The sequence below is a fragment of the Oncorhynchus nerka genome, linkage group LG28 (genome assembly GCF_034236695.1).
Source record: "Oncorhynchus nerka isolate Pitt River linkage group LG28, Oner_Uvic_2.0, whole genome shotgun sequence".
NCBI lineage: Eukaryota > Metazoa > Chordata > Actinopteri > Salmoniformes > Salmonidae > Oncorhynchus > Oncorhynchus nerka.
Genome location: NC_088423.1, coordinates 21,789,794 through 21,810,761, shown reverse-complemented (window position 1 = coordinate 21,810,761; position 20,968 = coordinate 21,789,794). Strand labels below are relative to the sequence as shown.

The 20,968-nt window shown below is 49.4% G+C and overlaps 1 pseudogene; it reads right to left on the bottom strand.

Moving 5' to 3' along the window:
- The window catches only part of LOC115117986 (RNA binding protein fox-1 homolog 3-like), a 215,468-nt pseudogene that overhangs the window by 40,561 nt on the left and 153,939 nt on the right, over nt 1-20,968 (bottom strand).

Genomic DNA, 20,968 nt, shown 5'->3' with positions numbered 1-20,968 from the left:
CACACACACACACACACACACACACACACACACACACACACACACACATATCACTGTTACACTTTCTCAATGTTTGGGAAAAACACATGTAGTGTTAGAGTAATTTTTTGTTAAAATTTTAACCATATTTCCCAGCATGCCTTTCAAGTGACTGTGAGAGATACCCAACCATGACTGGTTTTGTTAGTGATAGAGAAATGGTTGTTCTATTCAAAAACATCCATTTTAGAAGCCTTCACGGTAGACCTGCAAGTCACAGTTTGTTTGTGAAATGAACTTAATTGAGTAACAACAATACCAAGCAGTGTTGATTCCGCTGTGATTAAAATAACACTTAATTTATTCACCACATGTGGAGTCAATTTATATCCCACTGGTGTTCACCCCACTAGAATCATCACTCAGATATGACACTCACACTTTTTACCTTAAAGGAAAATTCCACCCAATATCTTTTGGTATTTGTTTCATTAGTCCTTTGTTGACATAGCCCCAAAATGTTTCCCAAAATGCATCATATGGGGATGATTTCTATAAATTGAAAGTTACATATCTCGAAAACTTGATTTCTGACAAGCAAAACATTTTGGGACTATATTTTGGGACTAATGAAACAAAACACACACACACACACACACACACACACACACACACACACACACACACACACACACACACACACACACACACACACACACACACACACACACACACACACACACACACACACACACACACACACACACACACACACACACACACACACACACACACACACACACACATCAGAGCATCATTCTTGCAGGCTCATAATATAGTTACAAGCCTGGCTGGCAAACCATGCAGCAAGACATGGTTAGAATAATATATCACCAGCATCATATGAACCAAAAACCTAAGTTTAAATCCTCTTAGATGTCTGAGCTTTAGTCTTCTTCTAAAGGAACCAGTATCCATTTTCTGCAAACATCTCTATCAATCACTTAGGGGCCTCTCATTCTAAACAGAAATTTTAAAGTTAGTTTTTTTCTCTCTCTCTCTGAGGTTGCTGAGGGAAAAACAGCTCACCATCTCGCCCTGTCCCTGGCAGCATCGAGTTGAGTTTAGCATGTTTTCCTAGCTTGCCTTGTTAGCGTTTCCCTTGGCTGCTAATTAGTGCTAATGGCTTTCATTTCCAATGGGCCAGCAGAGGTCATTTACCTTGAGGCTACGCTAGGCTATGCTAACGCTACCGTAGCCCGTGTCTGATGTGATGTATGGGCCCAGGTATTGTTTATACATTACATAGATTATCTTAATGGGGGCGGAAGGACGGCGGATGTGAAAAAACACCCTGAGTGAGGGGGAGAGAAAGAGAGAGATATATAGAGACTAGGTAAGTAAGTGAGAGAGAGAGAGAGAGAGAGAGAGAGAGAGAGAGAGAGAGAGAGAGAGAGAGAGAGAGAGAGAGAGAGAGAGAGAAGAGAGAGAGCGAGAGAGAGAGAAATAACATCTATATTTTTTGCCCTGGGGTGTGTAATATAAGCAGGGGTGTTTTGGATAAACAAGCGGGATTTAAAGCAACGTTGGCAGCACTTTGATACCCAGCGATTGAGTTAATTTAAACATGAGCCGGAGATGGAGAGAGAGCATGTGTACGTGTATTGAGAACAGCAAGAGCGAGGACTTCAAACTGGCGCATACATCAACCTCAAGTTTGTGGGGATCTGAGTGTTCTGCTCTGCTCCTTCAGTATCAAACACATTCTGATCTAATACACATGCCCCTGGTAAACACACACACACACACATGCATGCAGAAGAGACATGTAAAGACGCACAACACGTGCGCACACACACGCACACTTACGGCTCAGAGTTCAGCATTCAGCATGCAGCGATCAAGGTGCAGCAGGCAGAGGGAGAGAAGGATGGTGGAGGAGGAGAGAAGAGGGGGTGGTAGGCAAGCACCGTCAGGCAGAGGGAGAGAGAGAACAGGGGAGGGAGGAAGGGGTGAGTACAGGGAAAAGAAGGCACCTCTATTTTGCGTCCCTCTACGATTGTACCATTTAGTTTCTCCCGCGCACGGTCCGCATCTGCACTCGTTTCAAATGTTACAAACCCAAAACCCTGAGATCACCAGGAACGCAGAGAAAAGGGAGAGAGTGGGGAGATAGAGAGAGGGAAAGAGAGAGCGGAGGAAGAGGGAAATAAGCAGGATGATATAAGAGAGAGAAAAGGAAGAAGAAAGAACACATGGTACAAGGTAAGTATCAGGAAGAGAAAGGGAGGTATTCAGCAGAAGAGATATATGTGAGCAGGTTAGTGAAACCTGAGAAACACACGGTCAAGTTGTGCTGAAGAGGAGAAGCATGAAAAATAACTAGCACATCATTCAGAAACACAACCTGATACACTCCAGCTCCCAACACGCCAACTATATGTGTGTGTATGTATGTGTGCGTACACACGTTTGTTTACCAGGTGATGCACATTCACTTTTCAACAGTCTTGTGTGTATGTGTGTGTTAGTGTGAGAGAGATCTTTATTCCAGAGGTTTCTGACAGTAGTCGTCCTTAGAAACATTTTGTTGAGGATCAGTTGGACATACTGTCATTTAATTAGTGGAGGGAGCGAAAGCCTGCTGACACACACACACACACACACACACACCCAGTGTGGCGCTATGGGAGCTTGTACAGGAGGCCCAGCTCACTCAGGGAGCCTTGAGAATACTACACAGCAAATTATCTGGTGTACATTCTCCAATGTAAATAAATACATCATTTTACATTCAAAGTGTTGAGTCTGTGGACCCTTACAGACATTGGAACAGTGTTAAAGTAACATAAGGCTTAGCGTAAAGCTTTATTTAAATATTTTCCAGAGTTCATGTAAATTGTAGAGTTACCACCCATGACTGTATTTCTTAGTGACAGAGAGATAGGCTTCGCGGGAAGTAATTTTTGGGTGCAGATTTTGTTTTTGTTTTTGTGGGGTCTGAAAAAGTGTTTGTCTGTGCTACTGCTGGTTATATCGGTTCCTGCTAGTTATATTGGTCCCGGCTAATACAGGACTAGTAAAGACCCAGTTCACAACTTTTGAGAGAATTTAAAAAATATATTAATATTTGTTATTATTACAATATTTTTCAGCAGCTATGGACAGAGACATGATTGTTGCATTCAGCTCCGAAGCCTGCTTTGAAATCACTAAATAGGTACTTCGAAGCAGTGTGCCGATGCTTGTATCACTTTATCAGAAGCACATGATCAATGTTTTGTCGAACAACCACCTGATTGGTTTGGTATTGGTTTCGGTAAAAGAGACAAAAAAGCTACCCTGCATAGCTTGTGCGACATCATCTATAATAATTTGGCTGTTCTAAATTATTTTGACCAGCAGGTGCCACTACTGTACAACGTGTTGATCAAAGCATTGCGTAATTAGCCTTTTTTTCAACACAATTGGCTGGAAATACTCAATGCTTCAGGAAGCTTAATTTCTCCATCACTAGCAAATATGTTCTCTTAAAAAAAAACAGACTTATTTGACACAATATCATACGGATTTCATGATGTCTTATTTTGAGAACCTAGTTCTACCCTAATACACGGGCTTGAAACCATACACAAAACCACACCCAACATTATCATATTTCCCTGCATGCTCTATTGCACGTTGATTAAAAAAAATTGTTTCGATATACAGTGGGGAGAACAAGAATTTGATACACTGCTGATTTTGCAGGTTTTCCTACTTACAAAGCATGTAGAGGTCTGTAATTTTTTATCCTAGGTACACTTCAACTGCTAGAGACGGAATCTAAAAATAAAATCCAGAAAATCACATTGTATGATTTTTAATTAGCATTTTATTGCATGACATCAGAAAAGCAGAACTTAATATTTGGTACAGAAACCTTTGTTTGCAATTACAGAGACCATACATTTCCTGTAGTTCTTGACTAGGGTTGCACACACTGCAGCAGGGATTTTGGCCCACTCCTCCATACAGACCTTCTCCAGATCCTTCAGGTTTCGGGGCTGTCGCTGGGCAATACGGACTTTCAGCTCCCTCCAAAGATGTTCTATTGGGTTCAGGTCTGGAGTCTGGCTAGGCCACTCCAGGAACTTGAGATGCTTCTTACGGAGCCACTCCTTAGTTGCCCTGGCTGTGTGTTTCGGGTCGTTGTCATGCTGGAAGACCCAGCCACGACCCATCTTCAATGCTCTTATTGAGGGAAGGTGGTTGTTGGCCAAGATCTCGCGATACATGGCCCCATCCATCCTCCCCTCAATACGGTGCAGTTGTCCTGTCCCCTTTGCACAAAATGCATCCCCAAAGAATGATGTTTCCACCTCCATGCTTCACGGTTGGGATGGTGTTCTTGGGGTTGTACTCATCCTTCTTCTTCCTCCAAACACGGCGAGTGGAGTTTAGACCAAAAAGCTCTATTTTTGTCTCATCAGACCACATGACCTTCTCCCATTCCTCCTCTGGATCATCCAGATGGTCATTGGCAAACTTCAGACGGGCCTGGACATGCGTTGGCTTGAGCAGGGGGACCTTGCGTGTGCTGCAGGATTTTAATCCATGACAGTGTAGTGTGTTACTAATGGTTTTCTTTGAGACTGTGGTCCCAGCTCTCTTCAGGTCATTGACCAGGTCCTGCAGTGTAGTTCTGGGCTGATCCCTCACCTTCCTCATGATCATTGATGCCCCACGAAGAGAGATATTGCATGGAGCCCCAGACCGAGGGTGATTGACCGTCATCTTGAATTTCTTCCATTTTCTAATAATTGCACCAACAGTTGTTGCCTTCTCATCAAGCTGCTTGCCTATTGTCCAGTAGCCCAACCCAGCCTTGTGCAGGTCTACAATTTTATCCCTGATGTCTTTACACAGCTCTCTGGTCTTGGCCCTTGTGGAGAGGTTGGAGTCTGTTTGATTGAGTGTGTGGACAGCTGTCTTTTATACAGGTAACGAGTTCAAACAGGTTGTAACGGTTTTCTAATGGTGAAGGAGAGTCGGACCAAAATGCAGTGTGTATATTACGATCCATGTTTTAATAAACAAACGTAACACGAATCTAAATACAATTACTACAAAAAACAATAAACGTAATGAAAACCGAAACAGCCTATACTGATGTAACCTAACCTAGACAGGAACAAGGACATCAAGACACTAAGGACAATCACCCACAATACAACCAAAGATTATGGCTGCCTAAATATGGTTCCCAATCAGAGACAACGATAAACACCTGCCTCTGATTGAGAACCACTTCAGACAGCCATAGACTTTCCTAGAACACCCCACTAAGCTACAATCCCACTAACCTGCACACCAAAACCCCAAGACAAAACCCACCACAATACAAAAACTCTATGCCACACCCTGGCCTGACCCAATACATGAAGAAAAACACAAAATACTTAGACCAGGGCGTGACACAGGTGCAGTTAATACAGGTGATGAGTGGAGAACAGGAGGGATTCTTAAAGAAAAATTAACAGGTCTGTGAGAGCCGGAATTCTTACTGGTTGGTAGGTGATCAAATACTTATGTCATGCAATAAAATGCAAATGAATTACTTAAAAATCATACAATGTGATTTTCTGGATTTTGTACCTATGATGAAAATTACAGACCTCTACATGCTTTGTAAGTAGGAAAACCTACAAAATCGGCAGTGTATCAAATACTTGTTCTCCCCACTGTATATGTTTGTGTGTGTACATTAATTGATTAACCTTGTGCTGCACAATGATAAATAACATACATTTTTCTAAACTAATTCAATCAGTTAGTTCGATTTTTTTCACTCGTTACTGAAATGTTTGTTCCAGTGTAAATGCCTTAGCTAGTCTCTGCACAATGTTCCTAACCCTGACATTCATTCTGAATGCAGAATGTAGCCGAATACAAATTCCAACTGTTGGATAGCCTAACTCTGGCTGGATTCCAATAGGAGTTACACATCACTTTATAAACCAGCATAATGGGTTGTAAAATTCAACATTCCCAGATTTTATAGAACTCCTGGTTGGATGTTTCCTGGAAGTGGAACCAGTATTATGGAAAATCTCTGAATTTTATGAACTGGGGTTCAATGAAGTACCTTTTGCTATATGTACAAAGGATGACCTTACAGGGTACCACTACAGCGCCAAGTGTTTGTTCCCCTTTAGGAACAAATCTAAACCCATTTTTAGTTGAGCGTAATACAATTGCTTGAAAGTCATGGTTTACAGGCCACATCAGGTCTGCAAGTCAAATTATGATGGCTTTTTTAAAACAATTTACTCGAAAGGCAAGGCACTCTGGGAAATATTTGAATAAGGCTTTACACTAAGCAGTAAGTTGATTTAACACTGTGTTGATTTAACACTCTCAGTGTAATTTTGTAAAAAACAAAATTACACTGGAGAATTTGCTGTGTAGGCCTGATCCTGAAGCTCACTCAGGAGGCCCAGCTCAGTAAGGGGGCCATGAGAGCCCTAGGCCTGACGGTGCAGCCCATGTGCAGCACACACACGGTGCAGCGGGGAGTTATGGTGGGAGCTAGGAGAGTTAACTGGGTCTGGGTATGAGAGCCATTAGATATGGCTGGTAAACAGCATGTTGGACAAGACAAGCCCCCAGCCCTCCAAGTCCTTTTAGCCTATGTTTATATCCCAAATAGCACCTTAATACCTATTTAGTGCACTACTTTTGACCAGTACCCATAGCACTAGAGAAATTGGGTGTCATTTGGGACATAGCCTATACACCCTATACATCCTGTGCTGGTAGGGCCCTGTAATTAATTGCCTTGGTAGATAATGTGTGTGCTTCCCACTGCGGTGTGATCCTGTATAGGGGATCCCAGCCTATACTGCCTGATGCAAATAACACACAACTAATACATTGAAAGTGGGATTTGATGGCAAAATTAATCATTTTCACATTTTGTGCATGCTGCAAGTTCGCCCTCTCTCTGAGTCTACTGTTTGTTTTTTGTTTTTTATCACGCACAAGTAATTAGCTTACATGAAGAGAGAGAGAGGAGTGGGCATTCTTCAAAGAGTGAAAACATATTGAATGCAAATTGAAAGAGCTTCTTATGGAAATAGAATGTTTATTCATGCTAAGCTGTGTTAATTTCATGGTGAGCAGAAGGAGAGGATTGTGGGTAGTGGAATAATACAACCTGTGTTTGCCATGGATATCTTAGATTCTTCTTCTAGAATTAGATAAATAATCAGGAACTGTTTTCCGGTTCCTTTGGGGAAAAGCGTGTTTCGTAATTATCCTTCTACATAGATGGTGCAGAAAATACAGACTTAAATTTTTTTTGAGGTTTGCAAATGTAAAAAAAGAAAAGAAAAAAAGACCTGTCTAAATGTACTTTCTGACAAATCTTGTTTGAGAAGTGAGTATTACTGTACCATGAAGTGGTAAGGAGGTGAGTTGGGAGATTCATACTGCTCAGTAAGTCAGGATTAACACTGTCAGCATGAAGCTTACTGGACAAGCTGCATGTATGGAAACGAGGCAAGTGTCAGTATTGTGCTAAATGGCAGCGTGGTACTGTATGTCACAATGTATGGCAGGAGGGTACAATAGGGAACGTTGCCTGAAGGCAGAGGAGCCAAAGAAAAGCCAAGTAATTATTACACTGAGGAGGTAGGGACCTGGGGAGAGAGGGATGAAGAGAAGGAGAGAGAGCGAGAGAGGGAGAGAGAGAGAAATTAAGTGACACTAGTTATGGCACACTTACCTTGGAACCTCGCTCGTTAAAAATGATTTCCACGTCTAAAATCTTCCCAAATTGCTGCAGAGAGAGGAAGAGTATGAGAAAAGGGTAGAGGGGAGAAAGAGACAGGAGAGTGAAAGAGAGAGAGAGAGAGAGAGGGGGAGAGAGAGACAGGAGAGAGAAAGAGAGAGAGAGAGAGAGAGAGAGAGAGAGAGAGAGAGAGGGGGGGACAGGAGAGAGAAAGAGAGAGGGGAGGAAGAGATAGGAGAGAGAGGGAGGGGAGCAAGAGACAGGAGAGAGAGAGAGAGAGAGAGAGGGGAGGAAGAGACAGGAGAGAGAAAGAGAGAGGGGAGGAAGAGACAGGAGAGAGAAAGAGAGAGGCGAGGAAGAGACAGGAGAGAGAAAGAGAGAGGGGAGGAAGAGAAAGGAGAGAGAAAGAGAGAGGGGAGGAAGAGACAGGAGAGAGAAAGAGAGAGGGGAGGAAGAGACAGGAGAGAGAAAGAGAGAGGGGGAAGAGTATGAGAAAATGTTAGAAGGGAGAAAGAGACAGGAGAGAGAAAGAGACAGGAGAGAGAAAGAGAGAGAGGGGGAGGGAGGGAGGGAGGGAGGGAGGGAGGGAGGGAGGGAAGAGTATGAAAAAGGGTAGAGGGGAGAAAGAGACAGGAGAGAGAGAGAGAGAGAGAGAGAGAGAGAGAGAGAGAGGGAGGGAGGGAGGGAGGGAGGGAGGGAGGGGAAGAGTATGAGAAAAGGGTAGAGGGGAGAAAGAGACAGGCGAGAGAAAGAGAGACAGAGAGAGAGAGAGAGAGAGAGGGAGGGGAAGAGTATGAGAAAAGGGTAGAGGGGAGAAAGAGACAGGAGAGAGAAAGAGAGAGAAGAGAAAATCATTAGAACATGTCACATTTGGCAGGAGTTTCGACCGGTTGGTTGCAGAATTGGCACGCTCCGTTACACAGTGAACCCAAACCTAATAAAAAGCACACAGCACCATACACCTCGAACACTGCTAAAACTAGACTGCAAAGGTCAAACACTCATCCCCCTGAATTAACAAACTCCTTTCATCTACTAACAATGAGATTAATAAAAAAGCCATTCACTTTTAAATGCCTATGTTTCTTTCCCTCTCTCTCTTAATAAAAAATACACTTATTGTTCTGCGTCACGGCTATGGCTAGAAAGGCACTGTAATGTGAGCTGTAGCGTTAATGAGCATTGGTGTGTAAATCTGCATACTATAGCAAAGCTCTCAGCACGCACCAGTGGTCTTAATGACAGTCATCATCTTGTTTTCTTTCTACTGCCTCTCTCTGTGTTCCCTCCTGATAAAAAGCTACATGAACCCATTTTTAGAGGCCACAAGAACCCTTTCCCAATTAAAAAAAGAGAGAGATGGAATGGGAAATGAGGAGTGGAGGAATGGAGGGAATAGCCCATCAAGGCTAATGATAAACCATACATTTGTTTATTATCTGGGGTGACGAATATAATGGTCGTAATTAGCTGTCATACTGGTCATCATCTCGCCTGGTCACCGGGCGGTTGCCGGCTGGATCCTCTAGGCCGTTATCTGATCCCACTTCTAATGGCAGCAGAAGCCGTCTCCAACTCCCCTCCCCTCTTCTCTCCAACCTCTTCTCCCCAGTCTCTACCTCCCCTCCCCTCTTCTCTCCAACCTCTTCTCCCCAGTCTCTACCTCCCCTCTCCCTACTCCCCTGTCCCTTCTCCCCAGTCTCTACCTCCCCTCTCCCTTCTTCCCACCCTCTTCTCCCCAGTCTCTACCTCCCCTCTCCCTTCTCCCCAGTCTCTACCTCCCCTCTCCCTTCTCTCCAACCTCTTCTCCCCAGATTCTACCTCCCCTCTCCCTTCTCCCCACCCTCTTCTCCCCAGTTTCTACCTCCCCTCTCCCTTCTCTCCAACCTCTTCTCCCCAGTCTCTACCTCCCCTCTCCCTTCTCCCCAGTCTCTACCTCCCCTCTCCCTTCTCTCCAACCTCTTCTCCCCAGTCTCTACCTCCCCTCCCCTTGTCCCCAGTCTCTACCTCCCCCTCCCCTTCTCTCCAACCTCTTCTCCCCAGTTTCTACCTCCCCCCCTCTTCTCTCCAACCTCTTCTCCCCAGTCTCTATCTCCCTCTCCCTTCTCCCCAGTCTCTACCTCCCCTCTCCCTTCTCTCCAACCTCTTCTCCCCAGTCTCTACCTCCCCTCTCCCTTCTCCCCAGTCTCTACCTCCCCTCTCCCTTCTCTCCAACCTCTTCTCCCCAGTCTCTACCTCCCCTCTCCTTCTCCCCACCCTCTTCTCCCCAGTCTCTACCTCCCCTCTCCCTTCTCCCCACCCTCTTCTCCCCAGTCTCTACCTCCCCTCTCCCTTCTCCCCACCCTCTTCTCCCCAGTCTCTACCTCCCCTCTCCCTTCTCTCCAACCTCTTCTCCCCAGTCTCTACCTCCCCTCTCCCTTCTCTCCAACCTCTTCCCCCCAGTTTCTACCTCCCCTCCACTCTTCTCTCCAACCTCTTCTCCACAGTCTCTACCTCCCCTCTCCCTTCTCCCCACCCTTTTCTCCCCAGTCTTATGGAAATACAGCCACAGCCTTGGTCTCCTCGTAACAAGACCTTGAATCAAGTAGTTGATTTCAATAAATAAATAAACATGGCATCTAATCTGAGGTAGTGCCAGCAGAGCACTGGCAAGGTCACCATCTCACCGTGCTCCACCACACCTCACACCGTATTATCTCCACCCCCTGTAAACGTCAATTGCCTGATGACGCGTGAGTGGAGAAGGAGAGTCTCATTTCATACAAGCACATTTTCATCCACGTTCCCTCTCAGTGCTACTTCTCCTCGACTGCCTTTAGAACTTTTCGAGAGAGGACATGAGAGTGGACATGAGAGAGGACATGAGAGAGGACATGAGAGAGGACATGAGAGAGGACATGAGAGTGGACATGAGAGAGGACATGAGAGAGGTCATGAGAGAGGACATGAGAGAGGACATGAGAGTGGACATGAGAGAGGACATGTGAGAGGACATGAGAGTGGACATGAGAGAGGACATGAGAGAGGACATGAGAATGGACATGAGAATGGACATGAGAGAGGACATGAGAGAGGACCTGAGAGAGGACATGAGAGAGGACATGAGAGTGGACATGAGAGAGGACATGAGAGTGGACATGAGAGAGGACATGAGAGTGGACATGAGAGAGGACATGAGACAGGACATGAGAAAGGACATGAGAGAGGACATGAGAGTGGACATGAGAGAGGACATGAGACAGGACATGAGAAAGGACATGAGAGAGGACATGAGAGAGGACATGAGAGTGGACATGAGAGATGACATGAGACAGGAGTTGATCTATTGATCTAAAATCTATTGAGAAAAGCCTATACACACACGCTACCTCTGTCCAGTATCCCAAACATACTAAACCCAACAACCATCAGCCCAAAAATACATTCATTTGGATTCTAGAGGGTGAAAGGAGAGGTCAGTGTATGTGGGTACAGTACATGGTGGTACATACGCAGCATAGGGCACAGATAGGAGGCAACCTGTGCACACCACAAGCCCCTTATCCCGCCCACTCACCAAGTGCCCTTTTGGGTAGTGATATATAATATATCACTACCCAAAAGGGCACTTGGTATATATATATATATATAATTTTTTTGTATTACGTTTTTGACGTTGTTGTTCTGAACCCATTGCCTGCCAGTGGAAGTGATGTTGTAGAGTTCCCCAGCCTGTCCATTGTTCTGCGCTGTGTGGAGCGTACCTGACTGTTCCCCAACCTGTCCATTGTTTGCATCTGTTGGTCTGCGCTGTGTGGAGCGTACCTGACTGTTCCCCAACCTGTCCATTGTTTGCATCTGTTGGTCTGCGCTGTGTGGAGCGTACCTGACTATTCCCCAACCTGTCCATTGTTTGCATCTGTTGGTCTGCGCTGTGTGGAGCGTACCTGACTGTTCCCCAGCCTGTCCATTGTTCTGCGCTGTGTGGAGCGTACCTGACTGTTTCCCAGCCTGTCCATTGTTCTGCGCTGTGTGGAGCGTACCTGACTGTTTCCCAGCCTGTCCATTGTTCTGCGCTGTGTGGAGCGTACCTGACTGTTCCCCAGCCTGTCCATTGTTCTGCGCTGTGTGGAGCGTACCTGACTGTTCCCCAGCCTGTCCATTGTTTGCATCTGTTGGTCTGCGCTGTGTGGAGCGTACCTGACTGTTCCCCAGCCTGTCCATTGTTTGCATCTGTTGGTCTGCGCTGTGTGGAGCGTACCTGACTGTTCCCCAACCTGTCCATTGTTTGCATCTGTTGGTCTGCGCTGTGTGGAGCGTACCTGACTGTTCCCCAACCTGTCCATTGTTTGCATCTGTTGGTCTGCGCTGTGTGGGTCTGCGCGTACCTGACTGTTCCCCAACCTGTCCATTGTTTGCATCTGTTGGTCTGCGCTGTGTGGAGCGTACCTGACTGTTCCCCAACCTGTCCATTGTTTGCATCTGTTGGTCTGCGCTGTGTGGAGCGTACCTGACTGTTCCCCAGCCTGTCCATTGTTTACATCTGTTGGTCTGTGCTGTGTGGAGCGTACCTGACTGTTCCCCAACCTGTCCATTGTTTGCATCTGTTGGTCTGCGCTGTGTGGAGCGTACCTGACTGTTCCCCAGCCTGTCCATTGTTCTGCGCTGTGTGGAGCGTACCTGACTGTTCCCCAGCCTGTCCATTGTTTGCATCTGTTGGTCTGCGCTGTGTGGAGCGTACCTGACTGGTCCCCAACCTGTCCATTGTTCTGCGCTGTGTGGAGCGTACCTGACTGTTTCCCAGCCTGTCCATTGTTCTGCGCTGTGTGGAGCGTACCTGACTGTTTCCCAACCTGTCCATTGTTTGCATCTGTTGGTCTGCGCTGTGTGGAGCGTACCTGACTGTTCCCCAGCCTGTCCATTGTTTGCATCTGTTGGTCTGTGCTGTGTGGAGCGTACCTGACTGTTCCCCAACCTGTCCATTGTTTGCATCTGTTGGTCTGCGCTGTGTGGAGCGTACCTGACTGTTCCCCAGCCTGTCCATTGTTCTGCGCTGTGTGGAGCGTACCTGACTGTTCCCCAGCCTGTCCATTGTTTGCATCTGTTGGTCTGCGCTGTGTGGAGCGTACCTGACTGGTCCCCAACCTGTCCATTGTTCTGCGCTGTGTGGAGCGTACCTGACTGTTCCCCAGCCTGTCCATTGTTCTGCGCTGTGTGGAGCGTACCTGACTGTTCCCCAACCTGTCCATTGTTCTGCGCTGTGTGGAGCGTACCTGACTGTTTCCCAGCCTGTCCATTGTTCTGCGCTGTGTGGAGCGTACCTGACTGTTTCCCAACCTGTCCATTGTTTGCATCTGTTGGTCTGCGCTGTGTGGAGCGTACCTGACTGTTCCCCAGCCTGTCCATTGTTTGCATCTGTTGGTCTGCGCTGTGTGGAGCGTACCTGACTGTTCCCCAACCTGTCCATTGTTCTGCGCTGTGTGGAGCGTACCTGACTGTTCCCCAACCTGTCCATTGTTCTGCGCTGTGTGGAGCGTACCTGACTGTTCCCCAACCTGTCCATTGTTCTGCGCTGTGTGGAGCGTACCTGACTGTTCCCCAGCCTGTCCATTGTTCTGCGCTGTGTGGAGCGTACCTGACTGTTCCCCAACCTGTCCATTGTTTGCATCTGTTGGTCTGTGCTGTGTGGAGCGTACCTGACTGTTCCCCAGCCTGTCCATTGTTTGCATCTGTTGGTCTGCGCTGTGTGGAGCGTACCTGACTGTTCCCCAACCTGTCCATTGTTTGCATCTGTTGGTCTGCGCTGTGTGGAGCGTACCTGACTGTTCCCCAGCCTGTCCATTGTTCTGCGCTGTGTGGAGCGTACCTGACTGTTCCCCAACCTGTCCATTGTTTGCATCTGTTGGTCTGCGCTGTGTGGAGCGTACCTGACTGTTTCCCAACCTGTCCATTGTTTGCATCTGTTGGTCTGCGCTGTGTGGGGCGTACCTGACTGTTCCCCAGCCTGTCCATTGTTTGCATCTGTTGGTCTGCGCTGTGTGGAGCGTACCTGACTGTTCCCCAGCCTGTCCATTGTTTGCATCTGTTGTTCTGCGCTGTGTGGAGCGTACCTGACTGTTCCCCAACCTGTCCATTGTTTGCATCTGTTGGTCTGCGCTGTGTGGAGCGTACCTGACTGTTCCCCAACCTGTCCATTGTTTGCATCTGTTGGTCTGCGCTGTGTGGAGCGTACCTGACTGTTCCCCAGCCTGTCCATTGTTTGCATCTGTTGTTCTGCGCTGTGTGGAGCGTACCTGACTGTTCCCCAACCTGTCCATTGTTTGCATCTGTTGGTCTGCGCTGTGTGGAGCGTACCTGACTGTTCCCCAACCTGTCCATTGTTTGCATCTGTTGGTCTGCGCTGTGTGGAGCGTACCTGACTGTTCCCCAGCCTGTCCATTGTTTGCATCTGTTGGTCTGCGCTGTGTGGAGCGTACCTGACTGTTCCCCAACCTGTCCATTGTTTGCATCTGTTGGTCTGCGCTGTGTGGAGCGTACCTGACTGTTCCCCAGCCTGTCCATTGTTCTGCGCTGTGTGGAGCGTACCTGACTGTTCCCCAACCTGTCCATTGTTTGCATCTGTTGGTCTGCGCTGTGTGGAGCGTACCTGACTGTTTCCCAACCTGTCCATTGTTTGCATCTGTTGGTCTGCGCTGTGTGGAGCGTACCTGACTGTTCCCAACCTGTCCATTGTTTGCATCTGTTGGTCTGCGCTGTGTGGGCGTACCTGACTGTTCCCCAGCCTGTCCATTGTTTGCATCTGTTGGTCTGCGCTGTGTGGAGCGTACCTGACTGTTCCCCAGCCTGTCCATTGTTTGCATCTGTTGTTCTGCGCTGTGTGGAGCGTACCTGACTGTTCCCCAACCTGTCCATTGTTTGCATCTGTTGGTCTGCGCTGTGTGGAGCGTACCTGACTGTTCCCCAACCTGTCCATTGTTTGCATCTGTTGGTCTGCGCTGTGTGGAGCGTACCTGACTGTTCCCCAGCCTGTCCATTGTTTGCATCTGTTGTTCTGCGCTGTGTGGAGCGTACCTGACTGTTCCCCAGCCTGTCCATTGGTCTGCGCTGTGTGGAGCGTACCTGAATGTTTCCCAACCTGTCCATTGTTTGCATCTGTTGTTCTGCGCTGTGTGGAGCGTACCTGACTGTTCCCCAGCCTGTCCATTGTTCTGCGCTGTGTGGAGCGTACCTGACTGTTCCCCAACCTGTCCATTGTTTGCATCTGTTGGTCTGTGCTGTGTGCAGCGTACCTGACTGTTCCCCAGCCTGTCCATTGTTTGCATCTGTTGGTCTGCGCTGTGTGGAGTGTACCTGACTGTTCCCCAACCTGTCCATTGTTTGCATCTGTTGGTCTGCGCTGTGTGGAGCGTACCTGACTGTTCCCCAGCCTGTCCATTGTTCTGCGCTGTGTGGAGCGTACCTGACTGTTCCCCAACCTGTCCATTGTTTGCATCTGTTGGTCTGCGCTGTGTGGAGCGTACCTGACTGTTTCCCAACCTGTCCATTGTTTGCATCTGTTGGTCTGCGCTGTGTGGGGCGTACCTGACTGTTCCCCAGCCTGTCCATTGTTTGCATCTGTTGGTCTGCGCTGTGTGGAGCGTACCTGACTGTTCCCCAGCCTGTCCATTGTTTGCATCTGTTGTTCTGCGCTGTGTGGAGCGTACCTGACTGTTCCCCAACCTGTCCATTGTTTGCATCTGTTGGTCTGCGCTGTGTGGAGCGTACCTGACTGTTCCCCAGCCTGTCCATTGTTTGCATCTGTTGTTCTGCGCTGTGTGGAGCGTACCTGACTGTTCCCCAGCCTGTCCATTGTTTGCATCTGTTGTTCTGCGCTGTGTGGAGCGTACCTGACTGTTCCCCAGCCTGTCCATTGGTCTGCGCTGTGTGGAGCGTACCTGACTGTTTCCCAACCTGTCCATTGTTTGCATCTGTTGGTCTGCGCTGTGTGGAGCGTACCTGACTGTTCCCCAGCCTGTCCATTGTTTGCATCTGTTGGTCTGCGCTGTGTGGAGCGTACCTGACTGTTCCCCAACCTGTCCATTGTTCTGCGCTGTGTGGAGCATACCTGACTGTTCCCCAACCTGTCCATTGTTCTGCGCTGTGTGGAGCGTACCTGACTGTTCCCCAGCCTGTCCATTGTTTGCATCTGTTGGTCTGCGCTGTGTGGAGCGTACCTGACTGTTCCCCAACCTGTCCATTGTTCTGCGCTGTGTGGAGCGTACCTGACTGTTCCCCAACCTGTCCATTGTTCTGCGCTGTGTGGAGCGTACCTGACTGTTCCCCAACCTGTCCATTGTTCTGCGCTGTGTGGAGCGTACCTGACTGTTCCCCAGCCTGTCCATTGTTCTGCGCTGTGTGGAGCGTACCTGACTGTTCCCCAACCTGTCCATTGTTTGCATCTGTTGGTCTGTTTGCATCTGTTGCTGTGTGGAGCGTACCTGACTGTTCCCCAGCCTGTCCATTGTTTGCATCTGTTGGTCTGCGCTGTGTGGAGCGTACCTGACTGTTCCCCAGCCTGTCCATTGTTTGCATCTGTTGGTCTGCGCTGTGTGGAGCGTACCTGACTGTTCCCCAGCCTGTCCATTGTTCTGCGCTGTGTGGAGCGTACCTGACTGTTCCCCAACCTGTCCATTGTTTGCATCTGTTGGTCTGCGCTGTGTGGAGCGTACCTGACTGTTTCCCAACCTGTCCATTGTTTGCATCTGTTGGTCTGCGCTGTGTGGGGCGTACCTGACTGTTCCCCAGCCTGTCCATTGTTTGCATCTGTTGGTCTGCGCTGTGTGGAGCGTACCTGACTGTTCCCCAGCCTGTCCATTGTTTGCATCTGTTGGTCTGCGCTGTGTGGAGCGTACCTGACTGTTCCCCAACCTGTCCATTGTTTGCATCTGTTGGTCTGCGCTGTGTGGAGCGTACCTGACTGTTCCCCAACCTGTCCATTGTTTGCATCTGTTGGTCTGCGCTGTGTGGAGCGTACCTGACTGTTCCCCAGCCTGTCCATTGTTTGCATCTGTTGTTCTGCGCTGTGTGGAGCGTACCTGACTGTTCCCCAGCCTGTCCATTGGTCTGCGCTGTGTGGAGCGTACCTGACTGTTTCCCAACCTGTCCATTGTTTGCATCTGTTGGTCTGCGCTGTGTGGAGCGTACCTGACTGTTCCCCAGCCTGTCCATTGTTTGCATCTGTTGTTCTGCGCTGTGTGAGCGTACCTGACTGTTCCCCAACCTGTCCATTGTTTGCATCTGTTGGTCTGCGCTGTGTGGAGCGTACCTGACTGTTCCCCAACCTGTCCATTGTTTGCATCTGTTGGTCTGCGCTGTGTGGAGCGTACCTGACTGTTCCCCAGCCTGTCCATTGTTTGCATCTGTTGTTCTGCGCTGTGTGGAGCGTACCTGACTGTTCCCCAACCTGTCCATTGTTTGCATCTGTTGGTCTGCGCTGTGTGGAGCGTACCTGACTGTTCCCCAGCCTGTCCATTGTTTGCATCTGTTGTTCTGCGCTGTGTGGAGCGTACCTGACTGTTCCCCAGCCTGTCCATTGTTTGCATCTGTTGTTCTGCGCTGTGTGGAGCGTACCTGACTGTTCCCCAGCCTGTCCATTGGTCTGCGCTGTGTGGAGCGTACCTGACTGTTTCCCAACCTGTCCATTGTTTGCATCTGTTGGTCTGCGCTGTGTGGAGCGTACCTGACTGTTCCCCAGCCTGTCCATTGTTTGCATCTGTTGGTCTGCGCTGTGTGGAGCGTACCTGACTGTTCCCCAACCTGTCCATTGTTCTGCGCTGTGTGGAGCGTACCTGACTGTTCCCCAACCTGTCCATTGTTCTGCGCTGTGTGGAGCGTACCTGACTGTTCCCCAGCCTGTCCATTGTTTGCATCTGTTGGTCTGCGCTGTGTGGAGCGTACCTGACTGTTCCCCAACCTGTCCATTGTTCTGCGCTGTGTGGAGCGTACCTGACTGTTCCCCAACCTGTCCATTGTTCTGCGCTGTGTGGAGCGTACCTGACTGTTCCCCAGCCTGTCCATTGTTCTGCGCTGTGTGGAGCGTACCTGACTGTTCCCCAGCCTGTCCATTGTTTGCATCTGCTGTGCTGTGTGGAGCGTACCTGACTGTTCCCCAGCCTGTCCATTGTTTGCATCTGTTGGTCTGCGCTGTGTGGAGCGTACCTGACTGTTCCCCAACCTGTCCATTGTTTGCATCTGTTGGTCTGCGCTGTGTGGAGCGTACCTGACTGTTCCCCAGCCTGTCCATTGTTCTGCGCTGTGTGGAGCGTACCTGACTGTTCCCCAACCTGTCCATTGTTTGCATCTGTTGGTCTGCGCTGTGTGGAGCGTACCTGACTGTTTCCCAACCTGTCCATTGTTTGCATCTGTTGGTCTGCGCTGTGTGGGGCGTACCTGACTGTTCCCCAGCCTGTCCATTGTTTGCATCTGTTGGTCTGCGCTGTGTGGAGCGTACCTGACTGTTCCCCAGCCTGTCCATTGTTTGCATCTGTTGTTCTGCGCTGTGTGGAGCGTACCTGACTGTTCCCCAACCTGTCCATTGTTTGCATCTGTTGGTCTGCGCTGTGTGGAGCGTACCTGACTGTTCCCCAACCTGTCCATTGTTTGCATCTGTTGGTCTGCGCTGTGTGGAGCGTACCTGACTGTTCCCCAGCCTGTCCATTGTTTGCATCTGTTGTTCTGCGCTGTGTGGAGCGTACCTGACTGTTCCCCAACCTGTCCATTGGTCTGCGCTGTGTGGAGCGTACCTGACTGTTCCCCAGCCTGTCCATTGTTTGCATCTGTTGTTCTGCGCTGTGTGGAGCGTACCTGACTGTTCCCCAACCTGTCCATTGTTTGCATCTGTTGGTCTGCGCTGTGTGGAGCGTACCTGACTGTTCCCCAACCTGTCCATTGTTTGCATCTGTTGGTCTGCGCTGTGTGGAGCGTACCTGACTGTTCCCCAGCCTGTCCATTGTTTGCATCTGTTGTTCTGCGCTGTGTGGAGCGTACCTGACTGTTCCCCAGCCTGTCCATTGTTTGCATCTGTTGGTCTGCGCTGTGTGGAGCGTACCTGACTGTTCCCCAACCTGTCCATTGTTCTGCGCTGTGTGGAGCGTACCTGACTGTTCCCCAACCTGTCCATTGTTCTGCGCTGTGTGGAGCGTACCTGACTGTTCCCCAACCTGTCCATTGTTCTGCGCTGTGTGGAGCGTACCTGACTGTTCCCCAGCCTGTCCATTGTTCTGCGCTGTGTGGAGCGTACCTGACTGTTCCCCAACCTGTCCATTGTTTGCATCTGTTGGTCTGTGCTGTGTGGAGCGTACCTGACTGTTCCCCAGCCTGTCCATTGTTTGCATCTGTTGGTCTGCGCTGTGTGGAGCGTACCTGACTGTTCCCCAACCTGTCCATTGTTTGCATCTGTTGGTCTGTGCTGTGTGGAGCGTACCTGACTGTTCCCCAACCTGTCCATTGTTTGCATCTGTTGGTCTGCGCTGTGTGGAGCGTACCTGACTGTTCCCCAACCTGTCCATTGTTTGCATCTGTTGGTCTGCGCTGTGTGGAGCGTACCTGACTGTTCCCCAGCCTGTCCATTGTTTGCATCTGTTGTTCTGCGCTGTGTGGAGCGTACCTGACTGTTCCCCAGCCTGTCCAATGGTCTGCACTGTGTGGAGCGTACCTGACTGTTTCCCAACCTGTCCATTGTTTGCATCTGTTGGTCTGCACTGTGTGGAGCGTACCTGACTGTTCCCCAGCCTGTCCATTGTTTGCATCTGTTGGTCTGCGCTGTGTGGAGCGTACCTGACTGTTCCCCAACCTGTCCATTGTTCTGCGCTTGGAGCATGACTGTTCCCCAACCTGACCATTGTTCTGCGCTGTGTGGAGCGTACCTGACTGTTCCCCAACCTGTCCATTGTTCTGCGCTGTGTGGAGCTGTTCCCAGCCTGTCTGTTCTGCCCGTACCTGACTGCCTGTCCATTGTTTGCATCTGTTGGTCTGTGCTGTGTGGAGCGTACCTGACTGTTCCCCAACCTGTCCATTGTTTGCATCTGTTGGTCTGTGCTGTGTGGAGCGTACCTGACTGTTCCCCAACCTGTCCATTGTTTGCATCTGTTGGTCTGCGCTGTGGGAGCGTACCTGACTGTTCCCAACCTGTCCATTGTTCTGCGCTGTGTGGAGCGTACCTGACTGTTCCCCAACCTGTCCATTGTCCATCTGTTGGTCTGCGCTGTGTGGAGCGTACCTGACTCTTCCCCAACCTGTCCATTGTTTGCATCTGTTGGTCTGTGCTGTGTGGAGCGTACCTGACTGTTCCCCAGCCTGTCCATTGTTTGCATCTGTTGGTCTGCGCTGTGTGGAGCGTACCTGACTGTTCCCCAGCCTGTCCATTGTTTGCATCTGTTGGTCTGCGCTGTGTGGAGCGTACCTGACTGTTCCCCAGCCTGTCCATTGTTTGCATCTGTTGGTCTGCGCTGTGTGGAGCGTACCTGACTGTTCCCCAGCCTGTCCATTGTTTGCATCTGTTGGTCTGCGCTGTGTGGAGCGTACCTGACTGTTCCCCAGCCTGTCCATTGTTTGCATCTGTTGGTCTGCGCTGTGTGGAGCGTACCTGACTGTTCCCCAGCCTGTCCATTGTTTGCATCTGTTGGTCTGCGCTGTGTGGAGCGTACCTGACTGTTCCCCAGCCTGTCCATTGTTTGCATCTGTTGGTCTGCGCTGTGTGGAGCGTACCTGACTGTTCCCCAACCTGTCCATTGTTTGCATCTGTTGGTCTGCGCTGTGTGGAGCGTACCTGACTGTTCCCAGCCTGTCCATTGTTTGCATCTGTTGGTCTGCGCTGTGTGGAGCGTACCTGACTGTTCCCCAGCCTGTCCATTGTTCTGCGCTGTGTGGAGCGTACCTGACTGTTCCCCAGCCTGTCCATTGTTTGCATCTGTTGGTCTGCGCTGTGTGGAGCGTACCTGACTGTTCCCCAGCCTGTCCATTGTTTGCATCTGTTGGTCTGCGCTGTGTGGAGCGTACCTGACTGTTCCCCAGCCTGTCCATTGTTTGCATCTGTTGGTCTGCGCTGTGTGGAGCGTACCTGACTGTTCCCCAGCCTGTCCATTGTTTGCATCTGTTGGTCTGCGCTGTGTGGAGCGTACCTGACTGTTCCCCAGCCTGTCCATTGTTTGCATCTGTTGGTCTGCTGTGTGGAGCGTACCTGACTGTTCCCCAGCCTGT